We start from the raw sequence: 22947 nt of genomic DNA on the forward strand, positions 1-22947 counted from the left end.
CACTGGGAATGCAATTCAATGATTCAGGTGCAGTGTATTCAGTAGGAGTTAAGTCATTTATCTATTCATACTCCCCCCCGCTGGAATGTAGACATGTGGCATGGGGTTAGTACATATGCCGTCAGGGTTTTTTGTTCCGCAGCCAGGCAAATAAAAAAGAAAGACCTTGGGATGCGGGAGCGGATTAATCCTTCCCAGGTGTTAAATGCAGCAATTCAACATCACGTTTCAAAGAAATGGTAGAATTGAATTTTAAATTAGAGAGCAGCCAACCAAAGGGTTAAAAATCTTCCTATAGTTCCCCCAGTCTCATACTAACAGCCGGCTATATTCTTATAATTACATTGTGGGTGTAAGGACTGTGTGCAGGATAATGCACGCTGCATGATTCAATTAATCAAGGATGATTAGATACTGTCTATAGGCGGAAAATGATACTTATCTTCACATACAGAAGGTACGGTGACGGTGGATCTGGGATTTTCTGGATAGGCTGCATAACTACTGCTAAGGTGGCTGTATGGTGAAGCTGCTGCATATATTGGATGGCCTGCCATTGCTTTAGCTCAACCGTTCTACTAACTACATTGTTTTGTGGCTGTTGCATCAAGGTTCCCTACATTGCATTGTGTCAAGTGCATACTCTTCAAGAGTGAGAATTTTGGTAGGATGATACCTAATCTCTTTGGTGGTCTATACCAGTGGTTCCCAACTGTGCTGCAGTAGTCCGATGGGGAAGATGGCCACTAGAGGCTGGAAACGTCATGTCATCGTGCACGTCCTGTAGGTAGAGAAGCATCCTGTGGCCGCAGAAAAAAGCTGGAAAAGATGCAGTTGAATGCGGGCGAAACCGAGTTAGTATGTGTTTGGTTTGTTTTTCTCCTTGGGGGGGGGGGGGGTCCTTCCTACAGGGGAAAAGCTAACTAAATGGGGGGGGGGGGGGGTCTCACAAACTACCTTCAGGGGGGGTTTACATATAGGGACAAACTACTTACAGGGGGTCCTACCTTCAGGGAAGTTTTACATATAGAGGGAAAACTACCTACAGGGGGTATAACATATAGGGACAAACTACCTACAAGGGAGCCTTCATACAGGGGGCAATCTACCTACAGGGAGCGGAGCGCCATAAAACCTGCCCGAAGCAAGGGCAGTGACGTGGAAACTTGCGACCTGTGCACACTTGCAACCGCTCCTCCCATCAGCTCTCCGAAGGTTTCTGAAGCTAGAGCTGGGTGGAGCACAGGCAGAGCAGAGGACGCAGGTCTGCAGGGGAGAAAGAAGCCACGCCCCCTCATCTCCCCCTCCCGGAGGATGCAGGTCTCCATGGGAGAAAGAAGGCAGAGCAGGGGAGAGAGGACGTACACAGCTCCTCATCTCCCCTCCCCCTGCTCTGCCTTCGGAGAACGCAAGTTTCCATGGGGAAAAGAAGCCAGAGCAGGGGAGAGAGGACGTACACGGCTCCTCATCCCCCCTGCCTAATCATCCCCAGTCTGTGATGTCCCCCCCCCCTTATCCCCAGCCTATGCAGTATGTCCCCCTTTACACATAGAAATCATCCCCAGTCTGTGATGTCCCCCCCCTCCCCTTATCCCCAGCCTGTGCAGTATCTCCCCTTCACACATAGAAATCATTAGGGAGGGGAGATGAGGAGCTGTGTACATCCTCTCTCCCCTGCTCAGGCTTATTTTCCCCATGGAAACTTGCAAGTTTCCACCTCACACCGCCACGCCCCCTCCATATATATCTATGAGAGAGCCGTCCGGCTGTCTTCGGCTTTCCCATAGAGATATATGGTGGGGTCGTGACGCGCAACTCCAGGGGAGAGCGGGGGCTCTGTACAGGAGATCGCGGGGGGCCAGCACTCGGATCATCCATTATCTGTGGATAGGGGACAATTTTTTTTTGTATGAGACTTCTCCTTTAACTTTACTTTATGTAAATGAATTACAGTTCCAGTTCTGTTACAAACATTGGCTCAGATGAAATAATTCTGTTTAACTTTCTGGCATCAGTTGATTTAAAAAAAAAAAAAAAATTCCACTGGAGTACCCCTTTAATAACTTTCCAATTTTCTTTATGCTTGCACAAAATTTTATAGCTGATTGGGAACAACCAATATCTTTTGCCTCACTCTGTGTACCATCTTGAAGGGCTTATTGAAAGTTAGCCCTTTTAAAAGACCATTTACATCCAAGTAATCCATTATTTATTTTTCTCCACATTGATTGATCCCATATTTTTTCTTTTACTTGATGAGAAAAAATATCTACCAATATTTATAATAATCTATTTTCATTTATCTGAGGCAGTTTTTACCAACCGGGGTGACTCCAGCTTTTGCAAAGCTACAACTCCCAACATGCTGGGAGTTGCAGTTTTGCAACAGCTGGAGGCACCCTGGTTGGGAAACACTGGACTGGGGATGTTTAATAAAGCCAGAATGTTCAACATTGTCCTGTGCCTTATTTGTGTATTTGCTAAAAATGATAGCAAATATATACTGTATATATATATTTATTTATTTTATATACACACACACATATATATACACACATACATGTTGCACTATTGTGAAGGTATTAATATATCCCAACTTAATTTGAGAAATATTATAAAATATCACTCCTAAATCATCCCTTTCTCCATCACTACAACCCGACAAGATGGAGATTTTCTGTATAAATCATAGAAGCTCGGATTGTGATGCTCACCTTATAGTTGCTGTACTGTACATAATGAGCCCTGTTATTCCTGGAACCCAAAGAGATGACACAGTTCACATCTAATGATTTGGTCCTTCGCAAGACAAGAAGATGAAGGTAATGAATCAATGGTTCTGCTACGTTCCCATTTGGTGTCCCCTAAACAGACTCTGAATGGGCTTTAATATTATAATGGTTCTGACATTATTTGCAATTTAAAGACGCATTACTTTAATGTAGGCTTTATCAACAGACAAGGTCAGCTCCAGCAGAGAGAAGACGGCAAATGCAAAAGGAAAACAAATGAGCGGAATACAAAGTAAAAACAACATTATTATTATTTTCAATGCTATTCTGTAGATAGGTGGCCATTTAGAATTTTGAGATATCCCCCTTAAAAAAAACTTTTTTCTACTGGGAAAATAGCAGTATCTGTATCCGTGAATGTTTTTTTGGCAGCTGCAGTGCATACACTAAAAGCCCTTTTACACAGGCCGGTTATTGGGCATATGAGTGCTCCTAGGAACGTGTCCTTGATCAGTTTTAGTAAGGCCCCATTTACATGGTGGAACGCCGGACAGATATTTCATAAGTAGCTGGTGCTATGACTTCTCAGACATGCGCTGTCTCCATAGACGGCAATGCATTCCCGAGCGGATTCCGCAGAAAGAATTGACATGTTCATTCTTTCCACTGAGTTTGGAATTTAAATTTCCGCAGCAGATGTTTCCGCAGTGGAAATTCTGCCACGTGCACGATGCAGTAAAATCCATTGAAAACTTTTTTTCGCAATGAGTTTTTCCCGCCGGATTCTGCTCGGAAATTCCGCTGTGTGAATGGAGGCTCAGGATGTGTTTACATTTTTAGGTTTTTAATTGCAATTACTGAAAACAAAGCCAGGAATGAGTTTGAAATGAGAATGTTCAGTCTTTATATTATAGAATTGCTTCATTTATGATCATTTCCTGACTTTAAATTCACTAATTACAATGAAGAATCTGAACGTGTGAACATACCCTTGAAGGGCCAGCGATCAGCCTACAAACAAGCAAACACTTGTTTGCAGCTGAACACATCTTTTGTGCGGCCTCATGTAAGCAGGTGATGTGCGGTTGACAATGATAAATTTAAAGTGCCGCATGATTCATGGAGCTTTGTGAAGGTTGAACAAATGATTGCCGATCACCAAGAGAGGTGCTCACTATCGGGAGCCAACTGGTCCATCTAAAAGGGCCAGAAATGAGTCTGCAGATAGAGATAGAGCACATCTAATTCCCACGAGTCCAAGGAGTGTAATGGAAGCTGCATACGAAGCCTTATTTGTACATGGCAGTGGTCTCCAAACTGTGGCCCTCCAGATGTTGCTAAATTTTTAACTCCCAGCATGCTGGGAGTTGTAGGTTTGTAACATCTGGGGGGCTGGCCATTGATGTATAGTTGCCACACAACCTTATGTAGGCCTCCAGTAGTACTGTACTCCTGCATTAAGTCATGAGATGACTCTACTGACTCCATTTGATGATAATTAAGTGACGCTGCAGAAGGTGTCCCAGTCTACACAGCAAAGCTGTCAAGCAAATGGAGAAAAATAGGATATGTTAGCCTATTGTGTATCCTCTTGAGTGGCAAGTGTGAACATATTTTTATTTCCTGATGGTATATAACTTTTCAGTAATGTCAATATGTTTTTTACTAGATTCCAGGAAGATTGGTATAATCCCAACAAATGTTTTAATTACAATTGTGATATGAGGACAGCCTTATTATTAGCTCTAGGAAATGGCTCTAGAAGATGAAAATATTCTCTTCCCTTTTATATCATACATTTGGTTTCCTCATGTAAGTTTGCCAGTTATGTCACACATTTAGTAATGCTGTCATTTATAATTCAGAATGTAGTTCTTTGTGGTTTCCGTATGCCGCATGTAGAGTACATTTTGGTTCAGCTCCATAGTGTAGATACCAAAGTATGCAGCGTCCGTCATTCACTGGCAGAAGTTAAAACAACAGACTGCACATCCGATCGGATTTCCGATTGGGCTGCACCTGACCCCAAAGGATCAGTACTACAAGTACAGACGTCAATGACTTCATTCCACAATATGATATGTGGAACAGAATCCGTCCTCTAAAATAAAAGTGACCTGACCACTGGCAGAGAAGGCAAGTCTCCCCCAATATTTCTGGCAGCCGCCACCAGAGGCAGCTTGCCACAGATGTATCTGTATTGCTTCATTTGACTTCAGAGAAAGCAGCACGGTGGCTGTAGGCTTCTAATTCTCGTTATGTGAAAAGAAGCGGAGAGATGGAGACCTAAATCACAAACATTTTGTTCCAATCCTTATAAAGATATAATATGAAATTAAACAGAACAAACAGCTTTGGGCCTTTCAACACTGCTAGACATCTTATCCCTCTATCGGAAGGATGGGGGATAAAATGTCTGATCATGGAGGTCACGCTGCTGGCCCCCACCCATCCCCCCACAACATCCCCCCCCCCCCCCCCCGCGATCTTCCACAGCACCCGGCGTTCTAAATAAACGTCGGGTTCCTGCAGCAGTAGTTGTGACGTAACGTCGCGCCCGCTCACAATGTCACACCATGTCCCCTCCATTCATCTCTACGGGAGGGGGCGTGTCGGCCAACACGCCCCCTCCCATAAGACATGAATGGAGGGGGTGTGGTGTGACGTCACAAGGGGGAGCGACAGTGATGTCATGATCAGGGCCTCCGGCTCCGAGCGTTCTGAAAAAAATGTTCAGCAAGAAACTGAACACTTATCATACACTTATTGTCACGATTCGGCTCACAGGTAGTGGATCCTCTGTGTCAGCGAGGGATTGGCGTGGACCGTGCTAGTGGACCGATTCTAAGAGGCTACTGGTGTTCACCAGAGCCCGCCGCAAAGCGGGATGGTCTTGCTGCGGCAGTAGCAACCAGGTCGTATCCACTAGCAACGGCTCAACCTCGCTGACTGCTGAGAAGGCGTGGGACAGAAGGACTAGGCAGAGGCAAGGTCAGACGTAGCAGAAGGTCGGGGCAGGCGGCAAGGTTCGTAGTCAAGATGGATAGCAGAAGTTCAGGTACACAGGCTTCGGACACACTAAACGCTTTCACTGGCACAAGGCAACAAGATCCGGCAAGGGAGTGCAGGGGAGGAGATCAGATATAGCCAGGGAGCAGGTGGAAGCCAATTAAGCTAATTGGGCCAGGCACCAATCATTGGTGCACTGGCCCTTTAAGTCTCAGAGAGCTGGCGCGCGCGCGCGCGCGCGCCCTAGAGAGCGGAGCCGCGCGCGCCAGCACATGACAGCAGGGGACCGGGACGGGTAAGTGACCTGGGATGCGATTCGCGAGCGGGCGCGTCCCGCTGTGCGAATCGCATCCCCGACGGCCATGACAGTGCAGCGCTCCCCGTCAGCGTGACTGACCGGGGCGCTGCAGGGAGAGAGACGCCGTGAGCGTTCCGGGGAGGAGCAGGGACCCGGAGCGCTCGGCGTAACACTTATCCCTTATCTATATCTAATAATTTCAGTTCCCTGGAGTACCCCTTTGAGGGTGGGCAGCACAGTAGCAGCTGTTCAATCCTGTGTCCTTTCCCTAGACTGTAGCTATAGAAAACTTCACTTCTATGACAAGCAGAGAGGAAGCAGTGCCTGTGCAGGTGCCAGTTCCTCTCTGCTTGTCAGAGAAGCTGAAAATGAAGGTCTTACTCAACAGCAGGGATCTCTGCATTACTGCCAAGGATGCCATGAATAGGGAACAGACTGCACATGCCTGTCCACCAAGGAAGAGTACTGAATGATGACACACTGAAGTGTGAGAAGACTCAACGTTAGGGGGCACTGCAATACAACAATGAGTATTTCTTAGTAGATTTTTTGATAGGGTGTAAATTGATAAAATATACTTGTCCGGATGCCTTGACATCTTCCATCTAAGTTAGTTTGTGGAATGACTCCTTTAAACTGGTATTATTTTCCAGGGGGCACTATTGTTTAAAGGAAGGAAGTGGAGAGGGGTGGAGTCTGATGGGACTTTGTGGCTTAACCAAAATAAGGTCTAGGTCTAGAACACATTGGGTCAAGTATACGACTGTAGATGCACCGTCTTACATGACTTTACATAAATAGAAAAAAAAAGAAAAAAAAAAGAATGGGCACCACCTCAATAAAGATAGGGTGCAATAGGCTGCAACTAAATATAGACCCAGAAGAAGAGAGAAAGCTAGCAGCCATATATAAATTGCACACCACAAGTGTTCAATATGTTCCAAAAAATATATATAAATCTTTATTTATCACAAAACAGACAGATGAGTACATACAATTAAAAACAATTAAAAACACATAATTCAAAAGCGGAGGAATATAATCCTACTACGCCCACTGACCATATGGTACAAGTCATTATATTTTTATTCCTTTGGTTAAATAACTTGTATTAGGGTATACTCATAGTCTGGGGGCCCCTTCGTTATGATCATTTGCTGATCTCTTTAAAATAATAATAATATTCTCTCCTTCCTTCCCTTTTTTTTTTTTTTTTTTTTCAATATAGATCCCTACTCCATTTGGACCACTGTGGGGTTTTACTGCAAAGTGATCATGATATATGGTCGTTGATAGATATATGATTGGATTTTCATCGGGGATAAGAGCCACACAATCGAGTGAAATTTACTCACCGTGTTTTTTCCATTTTCTTATTTATTTATTTATAATGACATTTTTTTTTTATTTTTTTTTTTTATGCATGTCTGATAAATTGTGAAGAATATGTCCAGAAGACATATTCTGGAAGATGCATCTTCACTGAATGTTATTGTTATTGTGATACATGCTGGTATTTGGTATGGTCTAGTTTATGGGGGTATGTGCATGTTGCATAGGTATATGGTTTAATCATTTGGTTAGTCTCATTTGAAATTGAATATAATAATGTTTGGTACCAGATTTGCCCTCACTCCTGCTTTGATTGTATCTCACTGATATTTTTGGGTGGATAGTTAAGTTATTATTATGCCCTTGTATTGTTGGATGGCCCCACTTCCGTCCTTATCCTACTTTATTTTGCCCCATTTCCGGACAAGCATATACTCAGAGTCCCTCCTCCCCTGGGTACCGTGTCAGGCTCGATCACGTGACGGGTGGGCGGGGTGTGGCGCCGATCCGGCAGGGCAATATGCCGGGCGCGGTCGTGTATTGCATTGCGGTCTGGGCCTCGCTCTGGTCCGCGGTGCGTGCAGGGCCTCGTTTCGGATATGTGCTGTGGGCGGTGCCTTGTGCTCGTGCGCTTCGAGCCTTGTTCCCGGTCCCATGGAGGGCTAATAGAATTACATACCAAGCCTCGGTTCCACATACATTGGTTGGTAAACCAAGCCTCACTCCTATCCCTGGTCTCGGCCATGTTATGGTAGTATTTGTAGCGCGCCAAGCCTCGCTTTCGCTGATATTCCATAATGAATGCGAGTCAACATGCGGTCCACAGGTATTACTCCAGGTGATTATAATTTTAATGATTCTGTCGTATACATAAGACGGATAAGATGAGTATTTCATCACTCCTGAGGAAGCCTCCGTAGCTGGAGGCGGAACGCGTGGGGTCAGCTTCTCCCTGCTTTGGATGTGAGGAGTCCCGGTAGCAGCACTTTAGCACTGAGCCTGACAGCCAGACTTGATGGACATACAGCACTTTTCTCAGGTCGTAGTATTGCACTTTACATTGGTCAGACTTATTATATGCACTGAGATTTAGTTTTTTGCACCTTACATTGGTCAGATTTATATGCACTGAGATTCACATATATTTTTCATTACACTGACATTGGTTAGGCTGCTAGGCGTTTTATATATTATATTTACATTTGCCAGGTGCTACTTATTGGTACAATCTTTAGAATTTGCTGCATAGATTGGTTTGTGTTTCATTGGTCCGGGACTGGTTTACATCTTAGGGTTATGTGTACCCACTGCAGGGTGGGCGTAGTAGGATTATATTCCTCCGCTTTTGGATTATGTGTTTTTAATTGTTTTTAATTGTATGTACTCATCTGTCTGTTTTGTGATAAATAAAGATTTATATATATTTTTTGGAACATATTGAATACTTGTGGTGTGCAATTTATATATGGCTGCTAGCTTTCTCTCTTCTTCTGGGTTTACATGACTTTACCACATTTATTTTGAGTTTTAGACACTTTTCTGCTGTGTCTGACAAAAGCTGCAAAAGGGGGAATTTACTAAAGCTCATTCTTAATCATTGCAAACTCAGATTACAAATTCGCCAAATTTATCAAAGTGGCTCAGTCCAATTGATAAATTCTGCCCATTTGTACACTATCTGGTCTACATTCGCGCTGTCTAGGTTACACCCACTATTACTTTGGTTACTTTAGTAGTTTACCCACATTTTGATGTATGGCATCACATTTAAGCCATGCTCCTGCCACACCCTGTTTTCAATAGGCCTCACCCCTTATTCCCCCATCTCACTGCAGGCTCCAGGCATCCTCCTCTGTACTATTGCAGGTGTAAACAGTTCCTGGCACTTCCTGTGGGTGCCACGCATGTACATGGTCCTCTCTTTAACCCCTTAAAGGGGTACTCCGCCCCTAGACATCTTACCCCTATATAAGATGTCTATGTCTTATCCAAGATAAGATGTCTGATCACGGTGGTCCCGCCGCTGGGAATCCCAAAAGGATAGGGGATAAGATGCCTGATCTCGGGAGTCCCGCAGCTGGGGACACCCGTGATCATGCACGCGGCACCCCCTTTGTAATCAATCCCCGGAGCGTGTTCACTCCGGGTCTGATTACAGGTGACTACAGGGCTGGCGGCGTGTGACTTCATGCCTCCGCCCCCGTGTGACATCACGCTCCGCCCCTCAATGCAAGCCTACGGGAGGGGGCGTGATAGCTATCACTCCCCCTCCCGTAGGTTTGCATTGAGGGGCGGAGCGTGACGTCACACGGGGGCGGAGGCGTGACGTAATCAGACTCGGAGCGAACACGCTCTGGGGACTGATTACAAACGGGGTGCCGCGTTCATGATCACGGGTGTCCCCAGCTGCGGGACTCCCGCGATCAGGCATCTTATCCCCTATCCTTTGGATAGGGGATAAGATGTGTAAGCACCGGAGAACCCCTTTAAGGACCAAGCCAATTTCATTTTTGCATTTCATTTATTCCTCCTCCCCTTCTAAGAGCCATAACTATTTTATTTTTTCATCCTCAGACCCATGAGGGCTTGTTTTTTGCAAGACCAATGGTTCTTTGTAATGACAACTTTCTTTTTTACCCTAAAATGTATGTCACAACCCAAAAAATATATTTTTGGGGGGGAAATTGAAAAGAAAATTGTGCAACTTTTGGAGGGTTTAATTTTTACGCAGTGCACTTTATGGTAAAACTGATTTTTTTTTATATTGTGGGTTAATATGATTAAAATAATACCCATGTTTACATGCTTTTCTATTATTGTACTATTTTTTTTTTTTTTACTTTTTTAAACAAAATTAGTATGTTTAAAATGGCTCTATTCTGACCCCTATAACTTTTTCATTTTTCCGTACATGGAGCTGTATGAGGGCTCATTTTTTGCGTTGTGATCTGTAGTTTTATTGATTGTGTGTGTGACTTTTTGATCCTTTTTTATTTAAACTTTCTGTGATGTGATGTGATCAAAAAGTAGCAATTTCGGACTTAGGTTTTTTTTTTTACGTTTACGGCGATACCACATGTTTATTTAATAATTTTTTTTACACTTTCTTTTCCCACAGGGGGCTATACATAGCAATCCTTAGATTGCTATAACTGTTCAGTGCTATGGGCCATCTATTTCTCTGGTCTGCTGGAAAGCAAACCAGAGCAGCAGATCGCTGCCAAAGTTGCCCGTAGACTAGTAAGGGGACTGATCGAATCATCACGATTTTTCTGCAGATGGTTCAATCAGTCACCTGCAACAATGTTAATACCACAGTTGGCATGATCGGTATTGATCACGGCATCTGAGGGGTTAATGGCAGACATCAAGGCGATCGTTAATGTCTGCCATTACCAATGGGTCCCTGGCTGCTGATGGCATCGAGACCTGCGGTGTATGAATTGAGCACAGCTCCTGCCCTTGCTTCATGTACAGGAAGTAAATGTACGTCCTGGTGCGTTAGGTACCAGCACATCAGGACGTACATTTACGTCCATTGTACCTAAGGGTCGATACATGTCCCTAATTCCCGCCCCCTCCTCTAATCCATGCCAGTCACCACCTATATGAGAGTGCTATTCCCTTCCTGAGGTGCCTGAGCAATAGTGTAAGAAGGTGTTCTGTTTTGATATGCTGTATCCATCCCTGACCTGTCCCTGTAACCTGATCCTACTGTACCTCAATGATTCTCCAGTGCACGACCTGGACAGTTGACCATCAAGCCTTGGCTGTATCTGAGCTACTCAGCTCAGCTACACCACTTTGTGTAAGCTCACCCTCCTGCCTGTATCCCTGATGCTTGTTACCATGGTGTACTGACTTGCCAGGTCAGCTATCACCTAACCGGGACCACTCTTGTGGAAGCGACCTGGTATCTCCCCTGCATCAGTAGTCCAGCTTCTGCATTATGGGGCGTAATAAAGGGGATTACTTACAGTCCACTCCCAAGCTTGGCCCAATCTCAAACCAGTAGGTGGCACAGTGGGTCCACACTCGTTAGGGCGTTACATAGGTATACAGAAACTGCTTATGTATGCAGAAATACTGTATACGGTAGCATCTCAGTATCTTCAAAATAATGCCGGTCTTCCATAATCACAACTACCCTATCACACAAATTGAAGACCAATCGGCATCAATCATAAATATTCCCTTTTTTTTTTATTACAAAAACATGTTATTAAAAACACACAAGGCCACACGCATAGATGGGACGGCATGACAACGACGGTCAACCAAAAGGTAACAAAAATCATGGAAGGGAAGGCTAAAGAATGTATATAAAATAAAGCTATCAGGTCTGGAGTATGAAGTGCAGATGCAGATAATCAATAATGTATAACGATTGCATTGAACAGCTGTCCGTACTGCTCTCTAAGGATACAAACTCAAGAGAAAAATGCACTGTGTGTAAATATAATAGCAATACAGCGTTTACCCTTGGGATAAATCATTCTATGCATCTATGCAAACCTAACACAATTTAGTGAGCTATGTGCACAATCTGTATGTGCACTTGTATACAAATATAGGGGGAGATTTATCAAAACCTGTGCAGAGGAAGAGTGGTGCAGTTGCCCATAGCAACCAATCAGATTGCTTCTTTCATTTTCCACAGGCCTCTAAAGAGGCCTGTGGAAAATGAAAGAAGCGATCTGATTGGTTGCTATGGGCAACTGCACCACTCTTCCTCTGCACAGGTTTTGATAAATCTCCCCCATAAAGGGCACAATTGGTACATACAAGTCCATGAATGCCAAACCTCCAATTAAAATCTTATAGACACATAGCCATAATGACCGATCCATGCCCGGACAGCCGAAGGCATGCTGGGAGTTGTAGTTGTGCAATAGCTGGAGGCACCCTGGTTGGGAAACACTGATCCAGCAGATGTTATCTCGAACGTAAAGCCATGTGAGTGATCTCCCAATTGCCCATCTGATCTAGCAGATGTTATTGTGAAGGTAAAGCCTATCCCCTATTAGGTCGAAGGCTGTCCGGCCTCTATTAGGCCAAAGGTAGAGCCTATCCCCTATTAGGCTGAAGGCTATCCGGGCATGCTGAGAGTTGTAGTTTTGCAACAACTGGAGGCACCCTGGTTTCTGCCGTCATGTAGCATTAAGCCGCAACCTATTTATATGACGGGATTTCAATTCTTTTAAAGGGGTACTCTGGTGGAAAACAATTCTGTTTAAATCCACTGGTGCCAGAAACTTATACAGGTTTGTGAATTACTTCTATATAAAAATCTTAATCTTTCCAGTACTTATCAGCTGCTGTATACTACAGAGGAAGTTGTGTAGTTCTTTTCTGTCTGACCACAGTGCTCTCTGCTGATACCTCTGTCCATGTCAGGAACTGTCCGGAGCAGGAGCAAATACCCATAGAAAACCTATCCTGCTCTGGACAGTTCCTGACATGGACAGAGGTGTCAGAGAGAGCACTGTGGTCAGACAGAAGAGAACACACAATTTCCTGTGGAGCATACAGCAGCTGACAAGTACTGGTAGGATTCATATTTTTAAATAGAAGTAATTTACAAATCTGTTGATTTAAAGAATTTTTTTCCCCACGGAATACCCCTTTATCACTGCTCCAGCCTAGCAAGCAAACCCAGCCAGTGGTACCATCTGTACCTCCCAAAATTTGCAGTGTATTACATGGCATGGTATGTATTCTGATTGTAATTTATCCAATGTAGCATTTACATTAAAGGGGTACTCCACCGGAAAACATTTTTTTTTTTTTTAATCAACCGGTGCCAGAAAGTTAAGCATATTTGTAAATTAAAAAATCTTAATCCTTCCAGTACTTATAAGCTGCTGTATGAGCCACAGGAAGTTCTTTTCTTTTTGAATTTCCTTTCTGTCTGACCACAGTGCTCTCTGCTGACACCTCCTGACATGGACAGTTCCTGACATGGACAGAGGTGTCAGCAGAGAGCACTGTCGTCAGACAGAAAGGAAATTCAAAAAGAAAAGAACTTCCTTTGGAGTATATAACAGCTGATAAGTACTGGAAGGATTAAGATTTTTAAATAGAAGTAATTTACAAATCTGTATAACTTTCGGGCACCAGTTGATTTAAAAAAAAAGTTTTCCAGTGGAGTACCCCTTTAACATGTCTAGGTCCCCAATACAACGCTGCCGGGGTTGGCTTCATTGGTTTTATCTTTTATGAATCGTGTGGGACTTGTGGAGCTCTGTGTGCATTGAAGCATAATGGAAACATTGGAAGGCTTCTTGCTCTTCTACACACTTACGTTTTTATGTTACATGGTAGATTTGGATATCGTGAACTATAGATGCAAGTATCTTAAGAGCAGGTCTGGGGGAGGGTTAGAACAGCTGAAAATAACACTTCTTTGCAATAGGGAACCCTGGCTGTTCAAATACTGTAAAAAAAAATAAAAATAAAAAAATAAAATCAGATTAGTGGTGCTGCTGTCAGGTTACCTTTCTCTGAGTCATTCTATTTCCAGAAATACTGGATCAGTGATTGGCAAACCGAGATTATCCTGCCACAAGAGGTTCATGCATCAGCTGCCAACAAACATTTACAGCATGTGGAGAAAAACATCTGAAAAACACAAGCAGATTCATGACTGCAGCAGACATCCTTCTTCTATTCCTTATTCGTCTTAGTGTGGTGGTCCAGCACAGCTGCTACTCTGCGACTAGTCAGGTGGCTAAGGTAAAAAAGATTTTCTGGACAGTAGAATGTGTAGGTGCTGGAGGACACAAAGTAGTATACCAAGTTTTCCAGATTGTAGCGGGTTAGATTGTTTCAATATTGCACTACATTTTCTTGTACAGCTGAAAACAGTATCTAGTCACACGTAGGACTCCTAGCCAATGAATATGAAATCCATTCCCAATGCCACATTCTAGCCTGGGAACAAAGGTGGATCTTGTTCTCTTTAGCCAGTCAAAGCCTTGGTCTAGTCAAGTGTACATCAGTTCCTCAGCTCATGTCACACTTCTGTATTCCTGAGTAGACTGAATTCTGTGAGTCTAGGTACAGTATAGCTAATGCTGGACATACTTCCAACAAGTTGACCACATTGTCACTAGGCCAGTCTTCAATCAAGTCAATCCTGTGCCTAGCCCAAGGTCTCTCTGGAAGGATTGTTCTGCTCTTTAGCATTTTCTTCAAGCGGACTGCAAACATGATCACATTGATATTATTTGAGAATTTCTTCAACTGGTGAGCAATCTTAAAGGAAATATCCAGTGATGTCCCGCCTCGGTCAGAGTTAGGCTGAGCAATAGGCTTTGACATATTGGGTCTGAGCAGCTGGCAGCCAGCAGAACATTAATGTGACTGGCAAAGAGCCAAGCTGCAGGTTCACTTTGATAGTCTGGTGCAGTAAGAAGACCACACTGGGGACCTGAACAGGACACTGGAGGAGTGCTGGAGGTGAGTGGAGGTTTATTTATTTTTATGTAGTACACTTTGGGTATACTTCTAGAGAAAAAAATAACACCCATCTGCTGCATATCTCCTTTAAGTTGTAGAAGGACATTTTCTTCTTTATATTGGATATTGTATTTGCCTCTGGTCAGACCAGGGCTTACCTATTAAGTCAGGGGAACTTTACCTGGATATGCTTCCCTGATGTGTCACAGGCTGCCACCAAAAAAAAAGTGTAGTGGAGTTTTACAGTCTGCACTTCATCACCACCTGTGAGATCCCTGATCAGTTAGCTCCGATAATTAGGACATCATGATGTGTGCATCAGTGGGTTTACATCTGCATTAGACACATTCAGGTTCACGTGCAAAAAAAAAAAAAAAAAAGCACCAAAGTGATTTCTGCGAGAGTTGCATCAACTTAAAGGGAACATGAAAGTGGATTCATCTGCACTAAACCCAATACACAGGGTTGTAGTGTGGGTAAACCAGATCACAATGAGGTATCACCTGCGGCAAGTAGAGCTATGCCAGCTGAATATCCACAGTGTGGACAAACCATTATTCCTGGGCTTTGGGTATGGGAACAGCTTCATTTGAAAAAAGATATTGTGGGGGTCCAACATGGGACATTGGTTTACCATTGGTATATTACTGGTGTTCCCCAAGATAAATTCCCCCCTCAAAGGGGTATTTTGAGATTCTTTTTTTTATATTTTACTGTACTACAGGGGCTGTAACGTTAGTGTAGTTCATAATATAGTGTCTGTACCTGTGTGTGATGGTAGGTCTCGTAATTCTTATGTGATCTTTGCCCTGATGCTCATTTTTAGGAGCATACAAAATAAGTGTTGTCTAAGCTTTTCCCAGGTTTCAGTGCAGCCCGAAACATTACATAACAAGTCAGGTGTTGAAAGGGAGCATGGCAGTGCTTTAATGGTTGGAGAGACCGTTGGGTGGGAGGGAGATCATTCTCCACAGGGCTGAAGGGAATTGTAGTTTGAAGCACAGCACGCATGGAAGGGAGCCTAGCTGTGCTGCAATGGGTGGGGTGACTGATGCGTGGGAGGGAGAAAAGTGATCTCACACTTAAAAAAAACAAGGGATCCTAGGACTTGAAGTTGGAGAATGGGTACTCCAGCAGGGAATAGCCATTTCACAAAAATAAAGCAGCAGCGCTATGATGGACTCACAACATAGCCGTTTAACCCCAAGACAAGCACGGATCCTTCCTAAGCATGTCCATTACTGTCTGCCAGGTGAATACTAAAGTCACCTTATGTGGTAACATGCTGCTTTCAGGTAAAACATCATAAGACTGTTTGCACAATATGGATTTCTGTGCAGCAGCTTCCTATTGTATCTCGGTTTCCTTCGTCTGGAGTAGTGATAGTGGTGGTGCTGTCCGTACTTATACTGGTCAGTGCAATCACGCTAAAGGTTAACCCCTTAATGTCCGTTGTTATAGGAATTTGAATCTACATCAAGTACACGCTAATGTGAACTACTGGCAGGAAAATTATATCACATCACACAAAAAAAATTATAATTCAAATTCTGAATTGAGTCCATATGGATTCAATGAGTTTAAAGTAATATATCCACTTAGATTCTCTTCTTGAAAGTTATGCAATATAATTGCCATCCCTCCAATGGGATGCCACTTTTTCAATGCCAAATAATATTGATCCTATAGCAGACTGGTGGTGTTTTTCCCTATAACGAATGGACAAAGGATGTCCTTCAAATCTCCTTTGGATATTGTACAGGTGTTCCTTTATTCTTGTCTTGTTATATTGGGTGTTATCTGCCTGGTTCTGAACCATTTAAGTAGGAGAACTGTTGTTCATGGCTTTGCATTCACTGCATTGTCTACACGGGTAAAAATTTTTGACTGAAGAAATGTTTCTGTGGGATTTTTGAAAGTTATAGTCTTCTTAATATTGGGAGCTATCCAGTTACCAACAAGGGGGCACTTGGGATGAGGTCTCCCACTATTTTGTCACTTTTTAAGAGGTGCCAATGTCGTTTCACTATTTTGCAGAATAGGAAACTATGTTTACTATACCGGGTGATGATTGGTATCTTGATTTTTGGATCACGATCATCATCCAGATTTCCTGCATGAGGTTGATTAGTCTGTTCTTTTGATATTAAGGGTTCCCTCCTGGTCTCCCGTATCTTATTTTGTGTGTTCTCAAGTTGTTCCTCCTCATATCCCTTATTTATAATTTTTTTCTTCATTTGGTTGGCTTCCTGATCATATTGTTCTATTTCGCAGCAACGCGACGGACATCATAGCAACTACAGCCGGTAATGTACTGAGCATATTCATTGTGTGGTAACTCATCCACTGTGGATTTACTTACTTGTGACTTCCATACCTGCAATGAGAAACAACGCAAGGTTCCTGAGTTCCAGAGGATAAAAATTGCTTATGTTTTATTAGTTTTTAGACAGAAAGGGACGGTTATAGAGCACAGCATTTACCCAGTCGGCCAATAACCCGGTAAACCAGGCAATACTGTACATTAGGTATAACTCCAGTACCTACATGTTATTGAAAACCAATGCCCTATAGACCAAATAACTATCCTATTTTGTCTACTCTCACAGATCCACTTCAACTACTCTGCATATACAGTGGTCCCTCAACATACGATGGTAATCCGTTCCAAATGGACCATCGTATGTTGAGGGATCCGTGCAATGTAAAGTATAGGACAGTGGTCTACAACCTGCGGATCTCCAGATGTTGCAATTATATCAGTGCATTTTGGATTTTTTTTATTAGTCATTTTGTGACCTTGTGGTAACTGGATATGTTTTATACCATGTGCATTAAAAAAAAAGAAAACCCCCATGGGACAGCGGAGCTTGGTGTCTGTATTGTACAGAGGTTGCTTAGCAACAGCACAGAAACCCGACCTAACAGATACGATACCACAAAAACAGGCTTTTCATACGTTAGGAAAATGTATTAAAAACACATATCTTCCCATTGCACAAGTGCATAAGAATAGAGGCTCTGGATTGTGAATATGTACATCAGCGGATTCCCTCAGGTACAGTAAATGTCTACGCTGTACAGAACAGAGCGCAGATAAGGAAGAGGCATAGGCACTGATGGGTTTGCTGTGCGCCGTTACTGGTACGTGATGATTTCGGGATATTATTGAGGAGTGTTGATATCCATCATGAAACTCGAGGTTTATCATTTGCAATAATGTTGTTAACACCGCATGTGAAAACACAAACTAAACTGCAATAACCAGCAAAAGAGCGGAGAATAAACATAATGGATGACATCATTGTATAATTTATACATTATGGCTGTCACAAAGCAATTCTTAGATTCCTGACACATTAGATAAACACACTGGGATTTTGCCCAGTATGACTTTTCTTTTGAATAAACAGACAGAGTATATATAATATACTATACATCATATGATAGTAGGATATATATTCACAGAGACACACACAGAGTTTCATAGGATCCCTAGTTTCTAGGAGGATTACTTGGGTCTTACACGCTTAATGGCATTTTATTGGAGCCCATTGGCTCTTTACAATTGGAGCTTCCTTGCATGGACAATAGACTCATGATCTAGTGCATGGCGGTATACCGGTTCATACCGAATACCAACATTTTTGTGCTGCACGATATGAATTTTTCCCCATACCGTAATACCGGTTTGGCTCCTCCCCCTTGGGAATGAATGAATTATCAGCCCAGCCCTGCGCTGTCCCCACATTAGGGAACTAATCATATGTGGCCTGCGAGCGCTGTTCTTCCCCCACAATTAATTATCAGCCCAGCGCTGTCCCCATCGGGGTAAATATTCACATGTCACCCGCAAGCGCTGCCCTCCTCTTCCTCCTGTTTGTTGCTGCCGCCGGCGCTGACACTCTATACCAGTGGTCTTCAACCTGCGGACCTCCAGATGTTGCAAAACTACAACTCTCAGCATGCCCGGACAGCCAACGGCTGTCCGGGCATGCTGGGAGTTGTAGTTTTGCAACATCTGGAGGTCCGCAGGTTGAAGACCACTGCTCTATACTGTGCTGTATCCCTATGCCCGGGCTGAAAAAAAATAAACAAAATAAACTTTAACTCACCTCCCGTTGGTCCTGGGTTGTCTTACCCCAATGACCATGCATTGTCCGAAGTGAGATTACGCGAGGCGGAGGTTTGTTACAGTGTGTCACCCCCAGTAGTAAGGAGATTACATGAGGAAGAGGTTTGTTACAGTGTGTCACCCCAGTAGTAAGGAGATTACGCGAGGCGGAGGTTTGTTACAGTGTGTCATCCCAGTAGTAAGGAGATTACATGAGGGGGAGGTTTCTTACAGTGCGTCACCCCAGTAGTAAGGAGATTACACGAGGTGGAGGTTTGTTACAGTGTGTCACCCCAGTAGTAAGGAGATTACATGAGGTGGAGGATTGTTACAGTGTGTCTCCCCAGTAGTAAGGAGATTACATGAGGTGGAGGTTTGTTACAGTGTGTCACCCCAGTAGTAAGGAGATTACATGAGGTGGAGGTTTGTTACAGTGTGTCACCCCAGTAGTAAGGTGGAGGCATGACAAAGGGTGGAGCCAATGGGTGGCAAAATTAGCTTTCGCCTGGGGTGGCAAAAATTCTTGCACCAGGCCTGTATGGACTATAACAGCAAAAGACCAGCTTCAGTGCCGTCCCTGTATGAGGGTAATAGAATTGTGACCTGGTCAGTTAAATTTATGTCTCTGAGGCACAATGCTGATGAGAGGGTCAGAATTTGGTACAAACTAAAATGACTTGAAGAACCCTTTCTGCCAGGTGTGAACTCAGACTAATAGAGGTGGCATAATACAATAATATTCCCATTCTCCTCTTTGTTCTCACACTCAGAAAGTGCACAGAGAAAAGAGAAAAAAGAGAGACACAAAAGCGCCCCTGGTGAAGTAAGCTGGGCACACGTGTGGTATTACAGGATAGGAACATTCACCCTGTGACGTTGCACTGAGAGCACAACTTGTACAATGACCCACCGACCTACAATGGCCCCGACATACGATCATTTCAAGATACGATGGCCTCTCAGAGGTCATCGCATGTTGAAGGCAGCATCAACATACAATGCTTTTTGTATGTCGGGGCCATCGCATAAACAACTTCAGCTTCTGCCGGATAGCCGTTTTCGGTGCGCCGTGTGCCCTGACGATCACTTACATGTCCTCGGGGCTCCGGAGCGTCCTCTTCGGGGTCCCCTGCTATGCCAGCGCTCTCCTTCAACGTCATCACGTCGTCGCGCACGCCGTCCCGTCATCCAATAGGAGCGGCGTGCGTAATGGTGGCGACAGAGAGAGAGGATTCCGGGCAGCAGAGATGTTCCGGAGCGACGGGGACACCCCGGGGACACGGCGACAGCGATGGAGGGCGACATCCAGGGCAGCGGTGACAGGTCCGGAGCCGTGGGGACACATTAGTATTACCTCCTATACTTTACATTTCAAGGATCCCTCAACATATGGTGGTTTCAACAAACGATGGTTCATTTGGAACGGATTACCATCGTATGTTGAGGGACCACTGTATTTCCATGTATAGAATACAGTGGGGTCCTGCAGCTTGGTTCCTCCCGATCCCAGGAGCCTTCTGGCTCGGTAGTGGAATTTGCAGGAAAAAGCAAAGAAATGGAACTGTGCTAAGTGCCAGACCCCGTCACATAGTCAGTCCAACAGGATGGAGACCGGATACATAAAAATAGAGTTTATTGAGAGCACATATCAATGCGTTGACTGGCCCGGAGTAGGCCCTTCGTCGGGTCAGTAAGGATCGTGTTCTGCAACATGGCCAAACATAGGATTGGTTTTACACCTGTGGGTCATGAACCTGTATTCCATTATTTCATCCATTTCAAAGACCCATAGAGTTAACACTTTAGCGCCCCCGACCAATCTTATGCCTGCAGTCAGTCAAACAGTATGTGGAGTCTGACTGGGCTGACAGGAGATGCCATCTGCAGAAAAGCTTCTAAGCTGCATTGGAAAACAAGGAGGGCTTTTTCACTCGAAAGGCAATGGTTAATCCCAGAAAACTAAAAATAATTTTGTTTAAATCATTGAGGTGGAGGGGCACGCTGATGCCTTTGAGGGGCCAAGATGGCATATACAAATCTAATGCTAATCACTTCTGTGCTATTGCAATTCACTTTGGTACAAGGCTGGAGGCTACAGACAGCGATCCCAGGGACATATAAGTATTCATCATGAAAAGTTTTCAGCGTACGAACACCCACCACTCGCTGGCAATTCCGAGTAACCCATCTGACTCATCGCAGAAATAATGGATCCCTTCAATTTGTTTGGAGAGCCTGAGGCGGCGGGTGAGGGGGTTACACTAATGAATGTGAAAGGTGTACGCTTCAAAAGTAAATGTGATTGTCAGCGCTTACTTCCATCAAGGTCTATATATTTGTTTATTAACATTACATATTAACCTATGCATACCAATATGCCATAACAATAGGTCTCCCTACTACTACAAGGAGGTTACGAGCCCCTCATCCTTTACTGATGATACAGGGGGGAAGCATTACACAGTGCTCTTTGAAATCAATGGGCTGTGTCTTACAGATCGGATCCTCCACAGAACGACAGAGAATCTTCAGAGCAGCTCTCATCTCATACAGAGCCCCAAAAACAGTCACCACTTCCCCATAAACTCAGAATGTACCGATAGGTCATTTGAAGACTATTGTACAAGCATATGAAGCGAGCTATCAACAGTTGGGACCTAAGCACTAATGGTGGACATCATCATATGTTCGCCTTTAACCCTTTATATGCTATGATCAGTGCTGATTGCGGGGGTCCCAAGAGTAAAGATGTTCGCCGGAAGTATCTTACCCTCCTCCATTCTGCTCTCTGGGATCTTCTTGAGTAGACTATTAGTAGATCGCTAATATTACTGATCAGTGCTATTCCATTGCATAGCATTGAACAGTAATAGCAATCGAAAGGTTGCTATTAATAGGGACTTAATAAATGTGAAACACTTCTTGAAAAAGAAAAAAAGTTTAAAAAAATATAAATATGCCTCTACACTAAAAACTAAATTTAAATAACCCCTACCCCTTTTCCCATTTTACAAAAAAAACCAAAAAAACATATTACAGATAAAAGCTAAAGATCACGGCACAAGAAACAAGCCCTCATAAAGCCCTGTGTACAGTAAAATAAGAAAGTTATAGGGGTCAGAATAGGGCAACTCATTTTGTTAAAAAAAATAAAATAAATGTCATTGCAAAGTACAAGTTGTTATGCAAAAAACATGCCCTTACATGGCTCTCTGGATAGAATAATTAAAGAGTTATGCTTCTTAAAGGGCGAGGAAAAAACAAAAACTAAAAATTTTAATTTCCAGTGTCCTTAGGAATAAATGGGCTGTGTCCTTAAAGGGGTACTCCGGTGAAAACCTTTTTTCTTTTAAATCAACTGGTGGCAGAAAGTTAAACACATCTGTAAATTACTTCTATAAAAAAAATCTTAATCCTTCCAGTACTTATTAGCTGCTGAATGCTACAGAGGAAATTCCTTTCTTTTCGGAACACTGATGACATCACGAACACATCTCTGTCCATTTTAGCAACCATGCATAGCAGATGCATAGCAGATGTATGCTATGGGCAGAATGGTGGCTCAGTGGTTAGCACTGCTGCCTTGCAGTGCTGGGGACTTGGGTTCAAATCCCACTAAGGACAACAATAAATAAAGCGTTATTATTATTATAATAACGTCAGCAGAGAGAACTGTGGTCGTGATGTCATCAGAGAGCATTCCAAAAAGAAAAGAATTTCCTCTGTAGTATTCAGCAGCTAATAAGTACAGGAAGGATTAAGATTTTTTAATAGAAGTAATTTACAAATATGTCTAACTTTCTGCTACCAGTTGATTTAAAAGAAAAAAGGTTTTCACCGGAGTACCCCTTTAAGGGGTTTAAGTGTTTATTCAGCCTTACAAAACTGACGGCCTGTTCTCAGAATGGGCTATTGATATTAGATTAGCGGGGCTCTGCCTCCCACCACCCATGTTAATCAACTGCTTGAAGAGGCCCTGGCGCTAGTGCGTATCACAGTAT

The 22947-nt window shown here is 43.5% G+C and overlaps 1 protein-coding gene across 12 annotated transcripts in view; it reads right to left on the reverse strand.

The window, feature by feature from the left end:
• TEDC2 (tubulin epsilon and delta complex 2) overlaps nucleotides 1-22947 on the reverse strand; it is a 206158-nt gene that overhangs the window by 17854 nt on the left and 165357 nt on the right. For 10 of the 12 annotated variants that reach the window (XM_056533680.1, XM_056533681.1, XM_056533677.1 and 7 more), the window contains one exon: nucleotides 13676-13807. The exons of 1 other annotated variant lie outside the window; for it this stretch is intronic. The gene's annotated coding sequence lies outside the window, so the exon portion shown is untranslated. Of the gene's footprint in view, nucleotides 1-13675; nucleotides 13808-16893; nucleotides 17210-22947 lie in introns of all 12 variants that reach the window. One more of the 12 variants, XM_056533676.1, reaches the window with a different exon arrangement.

Source organism: Hyla sarda, chromosome 8 (assembly GCF_029499605.1).
Source record: "Hyla sarda isolate aHylSar1 chromosome 8, aHylSar1.hap1, whole genome shotgun sequence".
NCBI lineage: Eukaryota > Metazoa > Chordata > Amphibia > Anura > Hylidae > Hyla > Hyla sarda.